Source organism: Callithrix jacchus, chromosome 10, assembly GCF_049354715.1.
Source record: "Callithrix jacchus isolate 240 chromosome 10, calJac240_pri, whole genome shotgun sequence".
NCBI lineage: Eukaryota > Metazoa > Chordata > Mammalia > Primates > Cebidae > Callithrix > Callithrix jacchus.
In genome coordinates, this window is record NC_133511.1 from 28218025 (window position 1) to 28235721 (window position 17697).

The window sequence follows — 17697 nt, forward strand, 5'->3', positions numbered from 1 at the left end:
CAAGTGCGTGTGCATCATTCATTCACAAAGACTGACACACAGGACGTGAGGCATGTGGATGAAGGCGAGCGTGCGGGCAGGCGCAGGGGATTCGTGAGCCCGTGTCCTCAAAGAGCTTTAGGAATATCGGACTCCAGCCGGATCTTGAGTCAGGGCGTGTGTTTCTGGGGAAGGCTTCCGTTTTTCAGAGCCCACCCTTGTAATGCTCCTGCGTTGGCAGGAGAGTCCAGAACGGGACCCCAAACTAGAACCCAGCCGTGGGCTTCCATAAGCTTCCAGTTTACCTCCAGCAGTGGTTGGATGGAAGAAGACGTTATAATTTATTTCTCATTATTCTGTTCCTCTAATTATGTCACCATTGGCCAAAGCTTTGTCTCTCCTTTCACAGACCCTCCTCTGTTAGATAAAACCAACAACCCTCCCACGACCGCGCCACCAAAAAAGTGATGCAGAGGCTCTGTGGTTTTAAATTTCTGGAGTACCTCATTGGCAGCCATGACAGAATCACAATGCATAGTTTCTGTTCAATTTGGGAACTCCCAACACTTGAGAAAATGAACCCGAATAATTCATGGTTTGCCACTAATACATTGGTTGTAATAAATAGAGATAGTTTGTCCTAATTAACAAATCAACCAGTACATATATCAACCAGTACAAATCAACCAGTACAAATAAATAGCTAGAGGCAGGCATTGAGCTCCATCTTTGATCAACAAAAAGATTAAACATAAATCTTCCAGAGCAATCTCAGAGAGAGCTATTTTTAATATGTGTCCTGATTTCTAAGCACTTTTGAACTCCCAGCACTTGACTATAACTGTAACCTCTGCTTCCGGTAAGTTTTAACACACATTCTTACCTTCATGTAAACCCAGTTTTGTGTCCGTGAAGCCTTAGTAATTTGCAGGTTTCCCACAGCAAATAGGGGAGGAAGCCACGAACAGAAAAATCTCTGGCTCCTGCTCTAAACTCCAGATTAAGTCTCTCCTTAGTGACCAGAGGGAAATATTTGTATGTGATAGTCCTAATTTTTGAAAGAACAAAGACTGTTGCAATCCAGCTGTGTTTCCAAAAGGTATGAGAAAACAATGCTGGCCTCCAGATGACAAGAACAGACACTTCTGGTCCTGGGAAAAGCCTAGGGAAACAGCTGATGAATGAATTGTACATTTACATGTCCAAATGAACCGCAAAGAAAAGGTTCTTGAATCAATCCTGCCTTACTCACTATGAATTCATCAGTAGAAGAAGTGAACAAATCTAGAGTCGCTTTGGGAAATTTTGTTTTGTTGATGTTATATTAAGAAAATTTGGCATTTTTTTAATCCAAGTGTGAGTTCTCTATTTTCAAATTCAGCTTCCTCAGAGCATCTCCTTTCTCTCTTCCCCTGTCTGCTCCTCAACTTTTTTCCCCAGACTAGCCTAAACACTGCTGCTAACGTCCACCAAAATTAGATACTAAAAAAGCCCACCATGATTAAACCATAAACACTTTCCACTCTAGCAATGAGGAAAATTATTCTTTCTAATTCTTCAATAGTGGCAACGCAGATAGTCAATCATCCTTTTCTCACCCAGTCCTGAAGCACAGAAACAAAATGTGTGAACATTCAAATCAAGGAATGGTGTTACATAAAGCAGAAGATTGGAGAGATAGCTGGGCACCACCACAGGCTACCAGGAAAGTTACATCCAGATAGTATTAATTATGAATATTTATACCATCAGAAGTTGTGCATCTAATCTTTGATTTGGATAAAGAGCACTAATAAGGTCAGGTTAAAATAATTTTTTACATATTTGAGATATAATAATCCAATCAGGCCTGCAAGGGTCATGCTTGATTAATCAATGTTGATAAATGAAATATTTATTCATTCTCTTTAGGACACAGGTAGGTTTTTCTAAATGTTCATATGGACTTTAAATGACATTTCTATGTTATCATATGCTTAAAACATGATGTCGTGCATAAGACATTATAGATGCTTAATATATATGTGTTGAATGATGAACTATCAGCTTTCTGGTCACTCTGGGCTTCCTAATTCAATGGTTAAGTGAGTGTGATATGCTATGGCTTGTGAAGATGAAGTAAAAAATGTCAGAGGCTCTGCCTCTAGATCTGCCCTTTTCCCTTCATAGTAGAGCAGAACCACTATCCCCAGGACTCATGTCCACTCAGTTACATGTGTACCTCAGTGTCCCCACCAGCAAAACAACAACAGCCAAACCTTGCCTTTCATCCACTTGGGCAAGATGCTTCAATATTATATCTGGTTTTTAAGGCACTTAGGAAAAAAAATCAATCAAAGAAGTAGTTCTTTGCTTATGCTTGCACTGTAGCAGTCTGTTCCTCCTACATTTGAGAGAAAACAGAATTGTGTTTTTAAGCATTCCTTAGACTTCAGCTAATTATATCCTACCAAGTGAATTGCCTTGGATCACTAGGAACATCAAGTCAATATGGGCCAAGAAAAGTCTGCAGGAGTTGGGGAACAGAAGAATGGACCTAAACAATAATATTAAGAAAATAGTCACTTTCATATAGGAATTCCTCAAGCACATGGAGTATGTAAAAAGCATACTTCCTTTTTTATTTATACTCCTCCCTCAACTCCCTTTTTTATTTATACACCCCAACCTCAATAAAAAAGAAATAGAAATATACACATAATGTTAAACAATCATGGAAGACAGACTTGCCCTCTTCAGAAGAGTGCTAGCATGCTGTCTATTCCTGAGTCTTGAACTCAACAAAACAATCTCTGACTTTTGAGCTAAAACATGCTTTACTGAAGGTAGGTACAAAAACATTCAGACCACTAACGGCTGATCCAGAACCAGTTTATGACTCACAGATGTTGATTTACTGGTATAAATGTAAGATTTAGAGAGAGGAAAAAAAAAAGCCCTCAATGAACAACAACCTATCTGAGCTGCATTTGTGGCCTCATTTTTGTCTGAGAAAAGCCAACAGTCTCTGTCATACGCAGAAACAGGTTTTGAGAGCTTACCACATAGGCAAGGGGTTCCTATGTGATAATTTTAGTCATTAAAAAGCACACTAGAGAAGAAAAATGCCTGGCACTTCAATATCTACATTATCAAGCAGCAATAAAATGGAAAATCAGAGATAGGAAGGAAAATTAAAATAACTCTCATAATTAAACTTGGATACCAAGAGGTCAGTTAAGGAACCCAAGTCAGGGGACTCAGATAGTACTGTTGCTAACTGCAGGCTGGCTCTGTGACCTCACCAAAGCCACTTAACCTTTTTGTGTCACAACCTCATCTCAGTTTCAGGGAATAAAATCACCCCTAGCTCTCCCTAGAATGGAACACAGACTCATTGGCTATTGTTTAGAAGGCACAATAAACAATGAGGGTAGGAGGGGCTGCAGTCTGAAGGGAGGGTGAAGGAAGAGGGGAGGACTTGGGAAACTGTTAGCCCTGGAAAGCTCTCTATAAGAAAACAAAGAGGATAGTAGTGTGAGCTTTGGAATTAGATGCCGGTTCAAATTCTTACTCTACCAACTAACCAGCCGAATTGCCACAGGTAAGTCATTTAAACAATCCTGAACTTTGGTTCCTCCATGTTTCAACTAGGGATAATAATAGCACACACCTTTTAAGGCCATTTGAATGATTAAATGAGGTAATGCAAGCACAGCCTTTAGCACAGCGTCTACGGGAGAATTAGTATATGATTATTGTTAGTAAGATCTAGTATACAGGAGAATATGTGAGAAATCACGTTAAATGTCTCTCTACAGCCATCCCTTTTCAGAATACCTTGGATGCTCAATTTACTTGAACTATCTCCAGGGAGAGATAAAACAACTGTCACCACATTTAATTTAAAAATCTCCTCATACCCCTTCCTCAGTTCTTAAACCAGCAACCTGCCCAGCATCAGCCTTACTTGAGAATCCAGAATTACCTGATTGAAGAGAACTACATCTTTCTATTTGTTTTGAGTCACAGAAAAATGATCATTTAAATTCTGAAAGAAGATCACATTTGTGGTACTTCTTTAGAGACAAAACCTTAGCTCTTGGATTCGTCACGTTAGAGCTCAATGCTAGTTTATTAGTGTTCTCCAAGTTCAGCACTCCTATTTCCCAAAGGAGAAATGGGTTTGAGTGAGGAAATTATTCTTTCCAGGGCCACACAACCTAAAAAATGTCAGTGTCAGTACTAGAACCAGATGCCCCAATAGCAGTTCTCTTTCTGGCATCTCCTTACATTTATTTTGCATTTCATTTTGGCAGGAGGAGTACCAGACACCCTTGAGAACCAAGGCAGGTTATAATGAACATAGGAGCAGATACATAAGCAGACTCAACTTCCAGAAATCCAACATTATTATCTACACTGGATGTATTGTCTTTAGGCAAGTACACTGCAGGATAACCACACTATGGTTCCTTGTGGGAGACAGCTTGGCATCGGCTGTGAGGAGAGAAAGGGTCTGGGTTGGCTCTATTGCTGTCTGCAGTTTCTTTATACTGTAATTATGAACCATTCAACTGCATCTGCAGCCCCAACAATGTGGAATGGATTGGCCAAATCCACAGACCAAGAGGCTTTTTAAAATCCAGCAGTTTAGACATCACGTATTCCTCTTGTAGCGAGTCAAACATGGCTCAGACAGGAAGAGGCAAGGAGCTGCCAATCAAGGTTAGAGGGTTCTGAGGTCTCATCCACACCCAGTGTTGTGTGCTTCCCTGAAGCAGGCTGAGCATATTGTATGGGATTGTTGGGAATGCAGAAAGCAGGCTACTCTGTGAGCCTTTGAGGATCATGTAATTGGAATTCCAATTTAAGTTGTCCTGGATTGGACTCTTGAGGTAGAGGGATGATGGCAATAGCACAGATGGCAAGAGAACCAACATCCTTTAATAATATGACAGAAGGGGACAGCCAGTATCCTAGAAGCTCTGCATCCCAGGGCTATAGGATTTCACCCACTGTCTGCAGGTGGTTTCATCCTGGTGAAGGGCTAAGGACTTCTGATCTTAGTCTGCTTTTCTCTTGGGTTATAAAGACAACAGCAAACTTCAAAACAGATGTCTCCACAGTTGTGGTTTTAATCTTACATCAAGATAATTTCACTGTGGAATCTTTTCCCCTCTCGCCACTACTTTCATTTAAAAAGCCAAATCAATTGCCCCAAAGGACTAACATTTACCACCTTAGAGATGAAGGACCAGAGATGAGTGGAGCACCAAAAGGAGAAATAGCACTGAGAGGAAAAGGGAAGACGATACAGGAAGAAGTAGTGGAAGGGACGTCCTCTGAGAAGAATGGAGGGGTAAGTCAGGGACAGAAAACGGGAGGAGACAAGAAGGTAGAGTCACAGTGGTTTTATGTTCTTGTCATTCTGGGACTTCAGTCCCCAAAATTTCAAAATGCAGTTAAGACCTAGTAAAGTATTCTGTGCTTCAGCTAATTGTTTTGCATGGCCAGTAGTCATGGAACTACAAAAAACAGATCAATGGGAGGTCCTCATGCTGGAAGAGCTGCAAAGGACCCAGGATACAATGGAGGTGAAAGGGTCTCAGGAGGTCACAGAAGATGCAAGGGAAGGTCAAGCTGAAAATCTAGGCAGAATATAGAGGGTATTTCTCAATCTCTTCCCCACATGGACATTCACAGTACGCAAAGAATCTCCCTCACAGAAGCTGTCACCCCACCCCTGGAAGTTGCCAGTTTTCTGCTCAGCACAAGAGCACACTCCTAGTACACATTTGAATATGCAGTCTCCTACACTCTTTAAAGGCAACAACTAAGTTTCAGTCATTATCACACCACATGATGTTTAGCTCAAGGTAGTAAGAGCTCCATAAATTACATTGATTATTTAATTAATGAACAGTTAACTTCCTAACATTCTGTAACATTTTTACAGAAAAACAAAGTTCAGATACCAGTTGTTTTGCTTAGTTTGGTCTAAAGCGAGACTCAAAGTCACCCAAAATTTAAGACTAAAGAGCCAACCAATTGACTCATTTCTAACCAAAAGGGTCTTCATGAAGTTTTATTCTGTTCCTCCCATTCCCCCATCCCCTTAAAGGAGAATATTTCTAAGATCACAATATTCGTTTTATTTTTTATCTAAGTATAGACACATAAAAAATGACATTTGGCTCATCACAAAGCAGATCAGTTGTTTGATCCTCGGCCTGGACGTCTGATATATCATGCTGTTCATATTCTCAGATGGGAGCAGTCTTCAGGAATTTCTGAACTTTGGGTTGAGTCTTTTATTTCACTGGCTACCACAAAGGTAAATGTGCAACTGCTGTATACATTATTAGTAAGATAAGGAAAATACATGAAATGAACTCAATTTCTTCCATCTTTATAAGAAACAATAGACTGTTACATGCTTTATGGGGAGCCTAGTGCTTATTACAAATCCCTTTCGCCTTCTCGACTTCAATCTGTCAAGACTCCAGAAGCACTTTGTTCTGAAATGTGTGTTCTGTCTCTACAGCTGAGTGTATAGTGAGGAAAGGGATGGGTTGGAAGCAGAAATTGGGGGAGATGGGGATGGGCTGAGAGTGAAGATGGGAATGAAAAGGACAGAGAGGATCAAATCTCTTTTTTGGCGTGTACTCTCCTGAAAAGGGTGCATAGAATCTGAGTTTCATAAATATGTAGGAGCATAAACTCATTAAAACCACTTTAGAGTGTCCCTTAGAATCTACTGAGCATCAAGCATGCCAATGATGTAGTTGATAGATTTGAATAAGAAACTCAAAAAGGGACATGTCAATTTCTCCAGCATTACAGTTCACATTTGATTCTCAGCTCTTAAGGGCCAAAAAGAAATGAAGTCTTCTTGAATCTACAGGAAGCCAGCTGTGCTCACTCCACATCTTGCATTAGCCCTGTGAAGGAGTCAGAATGTAGTGGATGGTCCTGCCCGTGACTCATGAGGTGGAACAGACCCAGCTCACATCTCATCTATCTGGATTGGCTCCCATACAATAAAAATCTTTCTTCCGTTGAGTTGGTGAAAAGAAGAGAAGCAAAATGGGCATGCGTGACGTGCAAGAGGACGCCATTTAATCAGACAGGCCTGTGAAACCCTTTCAAGAGTCCAGGGCTGGCAGTGATAGGTAATGACAGGTAATGTGCAGAATGAAGAAAGCAGAAAGCATATAGAAGTTGCTTCGTAATGGAAATGTATTTCATCAGAATGATCAGAAACATGTGTTCTCCCCAGATTGGGAAACCATCTTTAAAGACTTCATCACAAAAAGGCCTTGGGTGGGAAGTACCACAAGGGACCCATCCGGGAGCGGTGGGAGGAGGTGCAGCGGGGTGGGGAGCTGGCAACATACTGTAGGAGGAAAGAACAAAGGGCAATCAGTGCTCTCATGGCAGATTCCCAAGAGAAATCCCTTTCCAGGAATTTTAAATTCTAAATAATTGTTGAGAATTTTTAAATATTGAGAAAACTATAAACTTTTCTTTCAGGGGATCCCACAGCATTGAGAGAGACCAGATGGCTGGCAACAAAATTCTAGATCCAGGAAAGGTTCAGCATCTACATATCCATCCACTTTCAGTGAGCTAATGCTTTTTCCCACAGAGGGTATTTGTCTAATTGAATTGAATTGAATTGAATTGAACCGAGGTGTGGAGGCAAAAAGACTATTCCAAATGAGTGTTCCTGTTTCCAAACAGTCCCTACAAAAACCTGCAGTTTCTTGCCAAGCAGAAACTACTAGGCTTTGGTTCCCTCACTAAAGAATAAATTTAAACTCTAAAATAACCAGGGAGACAGCATAGTAGAGTGGGTTAAGAGAACAAGCTTGGCAGTCTAGACGAGAGTTTGAATTTTAGCTTGGCTGCTCTCCCGATGTCAATCTTTGACCTCAGACAGCCTCAGTTTCTTCATCTACAGAATGGAGATAAGGAAAGTGCCCAGCTCACAGAGTAGAACTGAGATGAGATGAGTGAGTACCAAGTGCTTTGCACAGTGAGTGATGCAGAATCAGGACTCAGTAACTCTTCACTGCTATTATTAATTTTAAAAATCAGAATTGTGACTTCGGATTTAGTGAGCATAAAATTCATTCATCCTAACTGTAGTATATAGTATTCTTGTGAAGAAATTAGGACACAGTGTCCTCTCTTGGTGTGTGCTGTTAAAATCATGATATAGTGACAAAGATAATTTTAGTTCTGGGTATGCAAATCATGCAAATCCTTGACACCATCCCTCTTGGATGAAAGGGAATTAATTCCTACTATATAGATGTGAGATACAATTATAAAAGTTCTGATCATATACTCACAGCTACATTACAAATTAGCAGCAAGGAGAATGTGTACCCTCTTGAATTCCTTCCAGAATTGGATACTCCACTCTCTGGGTTGCACATTTGATAGCCAATGATTTTTACGACCTGAACAAAATAAGACCTTCTTAAACAACTGACCTCAACATTTAACTGTCAATCTGGGAGGAATCCCACATCCATTCAATATGCCCCCATAGCCTTCTGCTTGAGGTACTTCCGAAACTGGCACCCATTAGGCAGCACATGATTGCACTCACTTCACAGAAGTCTTTGGCTGTGTTATTGCATCTTACATTTACCTTGGCTGTCTCTTTTTCTGCCAGCCAACAGTTTTTGTTGTCCTTGTTGTTTTGGTTTTTTATGTTTGTTTGTTTTTTGACACAGGGTCTCACTGGGTCACCCAGGCTGGAGTGCGGTGGCATGAACAGTTTAACTCATGCTCTAAACCTAAACCTCTATCTATCTCTAATTATGCTATACACATACATCTTAGCTACAGAATTCTGAACCTCTCCCTCCAAGCTTGGACTTGCCATCTGAAATTCAAACAAACTGTTCCACTCCCTGGTGTTAACTACCAATGCTGACCAGTTGCCCAGAAGAACCTTAGGGAAAAGTGTCCATCTTGCACCTTGGGCCACCAGTCAGACCATCAATGCTCTTAGTACTGCCCTCTAAAAACACAGCATTTGCTTTTTAGGGGCATCAGCTATGTAATTTGCATTCTGGCACTACCGTTGCCTGGCGCCTAGCCATCAAGGCTGGCAGCAGAGAACACTCTGAATCTTCTCACTAGTTGCCCGCTCCATTTTGGCAAGATGAATGCTATATCATTCATTGGGAAAGCAGACTTAATTGGTTTTCTGGGGGTGTTTAGTTAAGTCACCCCACCTCAGCTCCAAGTTGATGGAAGTGTCACTTTGCCCTTTCCAACAACCATAGCAAGTAAATGATGAGGACATACTCCAAAATGCACATGGCTGAGGCCTCTTGCTCTCTTTTTTTTTTCCCCAGTGACTTTGGGGAGGTTTGGGCAGTGATCCTGCATACACAATGCTGTTCTTGTTCTTCTTTTCTCTACAGAGCAGCCTTGAATAGCTCTGTCTAAAATTATTAGCAGTGGCAGCCCTAGGCTCCAAGAGATCACAGCCCTCATGCTGGGCCTGAACAAAGACCCTGCTTTTTCCCAACAATTAGCCCTGCAAAAAAGGACATCTATCTCCCTCTATTAAAACCACCACGTGCCTTCAAGTCAGCCCATTGTAAAGCTAATTAAATAACACGCCTCTCTTCCCATGCAGGTCTCCTGATTAGCTTTCCTCTGTCAGAAACCTCTGCAAAGAGCCTAGTGATAGACATGCCAATGTTCCACTTCTCCTAAGCCCCACGCCCATCACCAACCAGCCATCGCCTTTGAAAGCCATCCTTATCAATGTTGGCGAGTTTGTTCATCCTCCATATCTATCCAAAGCCCAGAATCTAGTCACCTTCATCTTAAAGGAATGGAGAAAGTTCATATTGTTTTTAAAGTAAATTATTTGGAAAGGCAAAAGTTTTTGTCACAGTGTAAAATCTTTGGCCGGCATCCCCCACCTCACAGCACACAAGGGCTGCCGCTGCTATTGCAGTAGAGCTTCATACAAGGACTTTCCCAAAAGTCAGAGAGCCAGGGCAAGATGCAGCCAAAGTGACCATTTCTACCACATTTCTAAAAACTGGATGCAGAAAACCATCCCTCAGGGTAAACTCCCTTAGAGACCCCCCCTACTGCCAAGCAGACAAAATCCAAGCACAGTCCAAAAGGCCAAAATTGGTCCTCTTCACCTTTTGACCACATGTCACCTTCTCCCCCACACAGGACCCCTGGTGTCTAATAATCTGGACTGTGGCAATACCATGAACACACTCTAGTTCTTCACTCTTTTGTGCACTTTCACAGGCTTTTTCCTTTCTGGAAAGCCCTGGTCTATCTGCCCAGCACCTCTGTCAAGACTCAGCAGCAAATCGCCTCCCCCATGGTTTCCAGGACCTTGCTAGATAAAATCAGGCACTTCCTCCTCTATGCACTCAGCAGCACACACAGGTTTCCAATGGGGCGCTTACATTGCCAAAAATAATCTGAGGCCCTCAAGAACAGGAACCATATTCTACTCAAATATAAATTTCCAGCTTTAAACACAAGGACTTAGTGAATGCTTAATAAGTGCTAGAAGAATAGACAACTGAATCACTGAGTAAATGAAATAAGGAATGAATGAATGAATAAAACAACCACTTTATACCTAATGGGATCTAACATGGTACATTCAGGCCTACTTCCAGCTCCACTACAGATGGTCTTTGTGCTTAGTAAAGGGGATGATTATTTTATGACATGGTTATCTTTGTTTGAAATTGTCAGATCTCATACACACGCGCACATGTTTACACATGCACTTTTTACTTACAATTTTTTAAATAATAAAAATGGAAGGAGACCAGGTCAGCTATTTTCTAATTCTGCTTAATAGTTCTAGAGCTTAACTTTACAAACTAGTCTTTGAGGTTTCTAGCTCATTTAATCTTTAGAACATACAAACTTTTTCTTCCAAATGTTTTTAGGAAGACTCACCAATCTTCTTGGATGTCCCTTACAGATGAACAGATTACTAGACTGTAAAGAAATCCCATATACAATTTAAGTTTTCCATGAAATCCTCATAGACCTTAAAATTAGCAGTGAAAACAAGAAAATCTTTCCCTTTTTAAAAATTTTTTTATTTTACTTTATTTTATTTTAAGGTCCGGATACATGTGCAAGACATGCAGGTTTGTTACACAGGTAAATATGTGCCATGAGTGGTTTGCTGCACCTATCAGCCCATCATCTAGGTATTAGTCCCTGCATATATTGGCTATTTATACTGATGTTCTCCCTTCCCCTTCCCCTCCAACAGGCCTATATTGGCTATTTATACTGATGTTCTCCCTTCCCCTTCCCCTCCAACAGGCCTCAGTGTGTGTTGCTCTCCTCCCTGCATCCATGTGTTCTCATTGCTCAGCTCCCACCTATAAGTGAGAACAGGCAGTGTTTGGTTTTCTGTTACTGTGTTAGTTTGCTGAGGATAATGACTTCCCGCTCCATCTATGTCCCTGCAAAGGACATGATCTTTTTCCTTTTTATGGCTGCGCAGTATTCCGTCGTGTATGTGTACCACATTTTTTTATCCAGTCTGTGATTGATGGACATTTGGGTTGATTCCATGTCTTAGCTATTGTGAATAGTGCTGTAATGAACATACACATGCATGTATCTTTATAATAGTATGATTTATATTCCTTTGGGTATATACCTAATAATGGGATTGCTGGGTCAAATGGTATTTCTGGTTCTTGATCTTTGAGGAATTGCCACATTGTCTTCCACAATGTTGAACTAATTTACATTACCACCAACAGTGTAAGTTTTCCTATTTCTCCACATCCTTGCCAGCATGTGTTGTTTCTTGACTTTTTAATAATTACCATTCTGACTGGCATGAGATGGTATCTCATTGTGGTTTTGATTGGCATTTCTCTAATGATCAGTGATGTTGAGCTTTATATCATATGTTTGTTGGCCACATAAATATCTTCTTTTGAGAAGTATCTGTTCATGTTCTTTACCCACTTTTTAATGGGGTTGTTTGCTTTTTTCTTGTAAATTCATTTAAGTTCCTTGTAGATTCTGGATATTAGACCTTTTTCAAATGGATAGAGTGCAAAAATTTTCTCCCATTCTGCAGGTTGTCTGTTCATTCTGATGCTAGTTTCTTTTGCTGTGCAGAAGCTCTTTCGTTTAATTAGATCCCATTTGTCAATTTCTGCCTTTGTTGAATTTCTTTTGATGTTTTGTCATGAAATCTTTGCCCGTGCATAAATGATATTGCCTAGATTTTCTTCTAGGGTTTTTAATAGAAAAACAAGAAAAATTAAAAGACTTGGCAAAACAGATTTTGAGTTCTTCCAAATCCCAAACATTTAAAAACAACCAAAGTCACTGAATGGGTCCCATCCCATCCATTGACACATCAAGTCTACTGGCAAAAATCACTCACTGTCTAATGAATCTTGTCTATCTTCATCTCTATGCATGATGACATTTAGGGCAAGCCTTGTTATTTTACCACCACAATCTCAACTTTTGAAAAGTTGTGTCTTTCTAATATTCATGGGCACCTTCCAGATAGAAAAGGAAATTAAAACACAAATCAACAAAGGAAGATTCCATGATTATGCAGTTAATAAGTAATCATATCAGTAAGAGTTCGTAACCTCCAACCTGAGATGAAGCCAGCAAACACTGTCATTCATTTGGCAGTCACTTTGTTCTGACAAAGTTCCTACTTACTAAAGTGGAATGCTCACTTTATAATGATCATAATGGATTAAAAGCTGTAAAAATAGACTCTGGCTGGCAGTAAGTTCTTCATTACTCTCCCTTACCACAGTGTGCCTCCATTCACAGATGTTGCCTTAAAGAAGAGTAATCTAAGGCCTCTAAATACGTAAAAAATAGGATAAAAGTAAAGACAAAGCGAACTGCATTTTTATATAGATTTGTCTCCTCCAGATACAGCTTGGCATGTATACAAAGCAGCCATTGAGAACTGATTGTGTAAAACTTACACCTGTTAATTTGTCAAGGACAGACCAAGTAAGCTATAAGGCAGAAATAAATTCTTTCAAAAAAGATCAATGGAAAACATGGTTGAAAGAGAAGAATGGTTTGAGATGAATAAAAGTGTGAACGTCATAGTATTAATCAAATAAAAATATGAGATGCATATAATCAATGTACTTTATTCAAAGAGTAAGAAGAGGAAAAAAGAAATATGTATCGTAAATGAACATTATCATGAGATACCGGATGCAAGAATTCAATACATTGGATAAACAGATGGTGGAGATGTTAAGATTTTAGAGAATAGCATACATTCTGTGGGCTAGAAATAGCTGTTTTCAGATCCAATTGAGATTGTGAGTAATGTTAAGAGGCATAACATAGACAAATCAAGACACATAAGAAACCTATCATTAGGAGGAGGAAGAGCTGGGAATTGATTGAAAGGAGCAGCCATGTTGACAGTTCATGTCAATACATTCCAGTTAGCAGGTTATTTAAGCAATGACTTCGGGTTAAGCTGGCCATGTAATTCTGCAAATCAGATCCTATGGAAGAGCAATTAAGAGACACTTATTTCACACTATCTTCTTAGAGTTTGGATCATTTTACATTTTTTATGTGTCAAACCTCAGAAGTAAATATGAATACATATCACCTGTTTCCTTTTATTAAAATAGCAGGGATGCTCTACCTTATCTAGCATGGAAGATCACAAAATAACATCAACTCACATCACCTCTGAGAAATGCCTAAGAGGTGGGAAAGCATCCCAGCCTCACTGTATGCAGTATCTGTCCAGGGTACAGAGATTCTCTCCAGTGTTTTACACAGCTTTGATCCAAGTAAGCTGTGCAAAATACTGAAGATGTATATTAGCTCAACTCTATCAAACCATTCATATGTCCAAAATCACTCTCTCCTACCACTCAAAGACCTTAAAATGTGGTTTTCTCCTGCCAAGTCCTTTGTCGTCATTTTTTTTTTAATTAGACCTTTTATCACTTAGGTACCATAATTTACCAGAGTCATTATTTTCCCACTAACACAGAGTGTGTAGGGGGAGAGGGAGTGAAAGCATGGGGTGGTGAATAAAGAGACTATTAATGCACTAATTCCTACTTATCTCTACTCGGAATGGGAATAAGCAAAGCTGTCATTGGAAAGTGGATATAGTAGGATCCCAAGTGATGCATCTGCTTGAGTTCAAGGATGAACTGGAGGAGGAATTAAATCACAGTTGGGGGTTAGGGGAAAGGAAAGCAAAGACTCAGCTCCCTTCCCATGGGAACTAAGGAGCAAGGGAAACTGACATGAAATCAACTCCTGCACCCAAAACACTCAAAATCGGGTACACATCTTCCTAGCAGCTGCAGCAGGAAAACATTGGGAAACCTAAATAAGAGCGGCTGGTCACAGAACACATATTTCTTGTGCTTTTGCTTTTTACCACTTATAAGTATATGTTGGAATTCTATAATAATGTGTTCCAATAGAGACTTCAGGACAAATAGGACACAGCATTACAAACACAAAAACAATACATTCTGGGAAATGTTCCATTGTTTTAAAGCCATATATCCCAAATTCTTCACCGAAGGCCAAATAAGCACCTACAAGAAGAGAAAAGAAGCAACGAGATGAGGAAGAGAACTTAGATGACTTCAGGAATAATATGTATTGACACCTTCCATATAAGAGGTATTTCCACTTTCCTTGGATTCACAGTGTTTATTCCCTCAAACTGAATATATTCATTTCCTTAAAAGTCTTGTATATGGTAAATTCAGTAGATTTGGGATTTTTGACAGACAACTGTTAGTGACTTTCTTTGAAACTTATCAAAGAAAATATAAGAAAAGAAAAAAGAAAAAATAATGTCGAGCAGAAACACTTGCATTAAATGAGATCTAAACAAATGACTTATAAAAGTATGATGAAATTATCCTAGAAAAGTCTGCTGACTTCTATTTTCCTTCTTAGAGTTCAAATGCACAGATGTAACTTAACAATTAAATACTTTGGGGCCGGGCGCGGTGGCTCAAGCCTGTAATCCCAGCACTTTAGGAGGCAAAGGCGGGTGGATCACAAGGTCAAGAGATCGAGACCATCCTGGTCAACAAGGTGAAACCCCGTCTCTACTAAAAAAAAAAAAAAAATACAAAAAATTAGCTGGGCATAGTGGCGCGTGCCTGTAATCCCAGCTACTCAGGAGGCTGAGGCAGGAGAATTGCCTGAACCCAGGAGGCGGAGGTTGCGGTGAGCCGAGATCGCGCCAGCCTGGGTAATAAGAACAAAACTCCGTCTCAAAAAAAATAAAAAAATTAAAATAATTAAATACTTTGATTGTAATTCAGGAGGCAAGGGGGGCGTTAACCTTCCTATTTAGAGATGAGGAAATTGACAGCCATTTAGCATAACTAGATTTTCAGATTTGCATTCTTCACAAATTGCGCACATAGTGGCTGCTTTATGTTGCCTTTTCCTGGTTACTATTACTTCACATAACATGTCCAAGGCCCAGTACAGTGTTTCATACTAGGCTACAGAGTCAGGAATTTGGGGTCTGTCACTCACAAAGAGTGTAACTTTTGGCAAGTTACTTCAACCATATAAAACTCACTGCCTGTAAAATTTACTTGTCTGTAAAATGGAGTTAATAATTCACAGGATCTTTGGTAAGATTTAAACAGAGTAATATATGGAAAATGAATGGCAGTGTCTGGCCAAAGTGCAAAAAAAAAAATTTATTCAGGTCAAAACAGACACATACACACAATACCTACACACCCCAAACCAGATTTGAACTTAGGTATCCTCAAAATATTCAGGCATCGTAGTGAGCAGCACTGAGGAACCACTTAATACAAATAATGATTTTGCCATAGATTAAAAAGGTAGTTTATAGATGTAGGTGGCATATGTATTTAAAAATCTCTATCCACAACGGTGAACAAACAACGGGGAAAGAATACTCTTTTAACAAATAATAGGGGACAACCAGATACACATATGGAAAAGGAAGAAATTAGATCCCTGAACATAAAAGTTGACTCTAAGTGGATCAGAGACATAAATGTAAGAGCTAAAGCTATAAAACTCATATAGGAAAACTGGATTTGGGGAGGCAGAGGTGGGTGGATTACAAAGTCAAGAGATTGAGAGCATCCTGGCCAATGTGGTGAGACCCTGTCTCTACTAAAAATAAAAAATTAGCTGGGTGTGGTGGCACAGAGCTGTAGTCCCAGCTACTTGGGAAGCTGAGGCAGGAGAATCACTGGAACCCGGAAGGTGGAGGTTGCAGTGAGCCGAGAACATGCCACTGCACTCCAGCCTGGGAGACATGAGCAAAACTCTGTCTCAAAAAATAAAAGAAAGAAAGAAAGAAAGAAAGAAAAAAGAAAAAGAAAAAAGGATTAAATCTTTATAACCTTGTGTTGGGCAATAATTTCTTAAGTACAATGCTAAAAGCATTAGAAACAAAAGAAAAAATATGTAAATTGGGCTATATTAAAACTAAAAACTATGGTGCTGAAAACTCTAAACATCCAGAAAGTAAAAAGACAACCCACTTTATGGGAGAAAATATTTGTAAATTATATGTCTGATAAGGGACTTGTATTCAGACTATATAAAGAACTCTTACAACTCAACAATAAAAAGAAGACCCAATTTAAAAATGGGCCAAGGATTTTAATAGACATTTCTCCAAAGAAGATACACAAATGGCTGGTAAACACATGAAAAAAGGTCAAGGTCATTTAAAGAGATTAAAGAAATACAACTCAAAACAATGAAATACTACTGCTCATTCGCTATGAGGGTATTGGAGAAATTGGAACCCTCTTACATTGCTAGTAGGTATGTAAAATGAAACAGCCACTTTCAAAATCAGTTTGGCAGTTCCACAAATAGAGTTACCATATGACCCAGAAACTCTACCCCTGGAGAAATGAAAACATGTTCACGCAAAAAAACTTGTACATTAACATTCATAGCAGCTATTACAAAATGAAAAGCACCCAAATGGCCATCAAATTATGGATAAGTAAAATGTACCATGGCCATATAATGGAATATTATCTTGGTGATAAAAAAAAATGAACCTTGAAAACATTATGCTTAGTGAGAGAAGCCAGTCACAAAAGGTCACATATTGTATAACTCTACTTACATGAGAATTCTAGAATGGGCAAACTTATAAAGATAGAAATTAGACCAGCTGTTGAGGTATGGAGGCAGGAGGAATGTGAAAGAATGAAGACTGACTGCTAATGGATATGGGATTTCTGTTTAGAATAAAAATGTTGCCAGGCATGGTGACTCACACCTGTAATCCCAGCACTTTGGGAGACTGAAGTGGGTAGATCATCTGAGGTCAGAAGTTCAAGACCAGCCTGATCAACTTGGTGAAACCCCATATCTACTAAAAACACAAAAAATTATCCAGGTCTGGTGGCGGGCACCTGTTATCCCAGCTTTTTCAGGAGGCTGAGGCTGGAGAATCACTTGAACCCAGGAGGCGGAGGTTGCAGTGAGCTGAGATAGTGCCACTGTACTCCAGCATGGGCAACAGGAGCGAAACTCCATATCAAAAGAAAAAAAATAAAAATGTTCTAAAATTGAACTATGATAACAGTTGCACAATACTATAAATACACTGAAAAGAACTTAAATTGTATACTTTAAATAGGTGAAGTATATAGTATGTGAATCATGTCTCAGTAAATC

At 39.6% G+C, this 17697-nt stretch overlaps 1 protein-coding gene across 5 annotated transcripts in view; it reads right to left on the reverse strand.

Moving 5' to 3' along the window:
• ETS1 (ETS proto-oncogene 1, transcription factor) overlaps positions 1-17697 on the reverse strand; it is a 130258-nt gene that overhangs the window by 63996 nt on the left and 48565 nt on the right. The gene's annotated exons all lie outside the window — the stretch shown is intronic.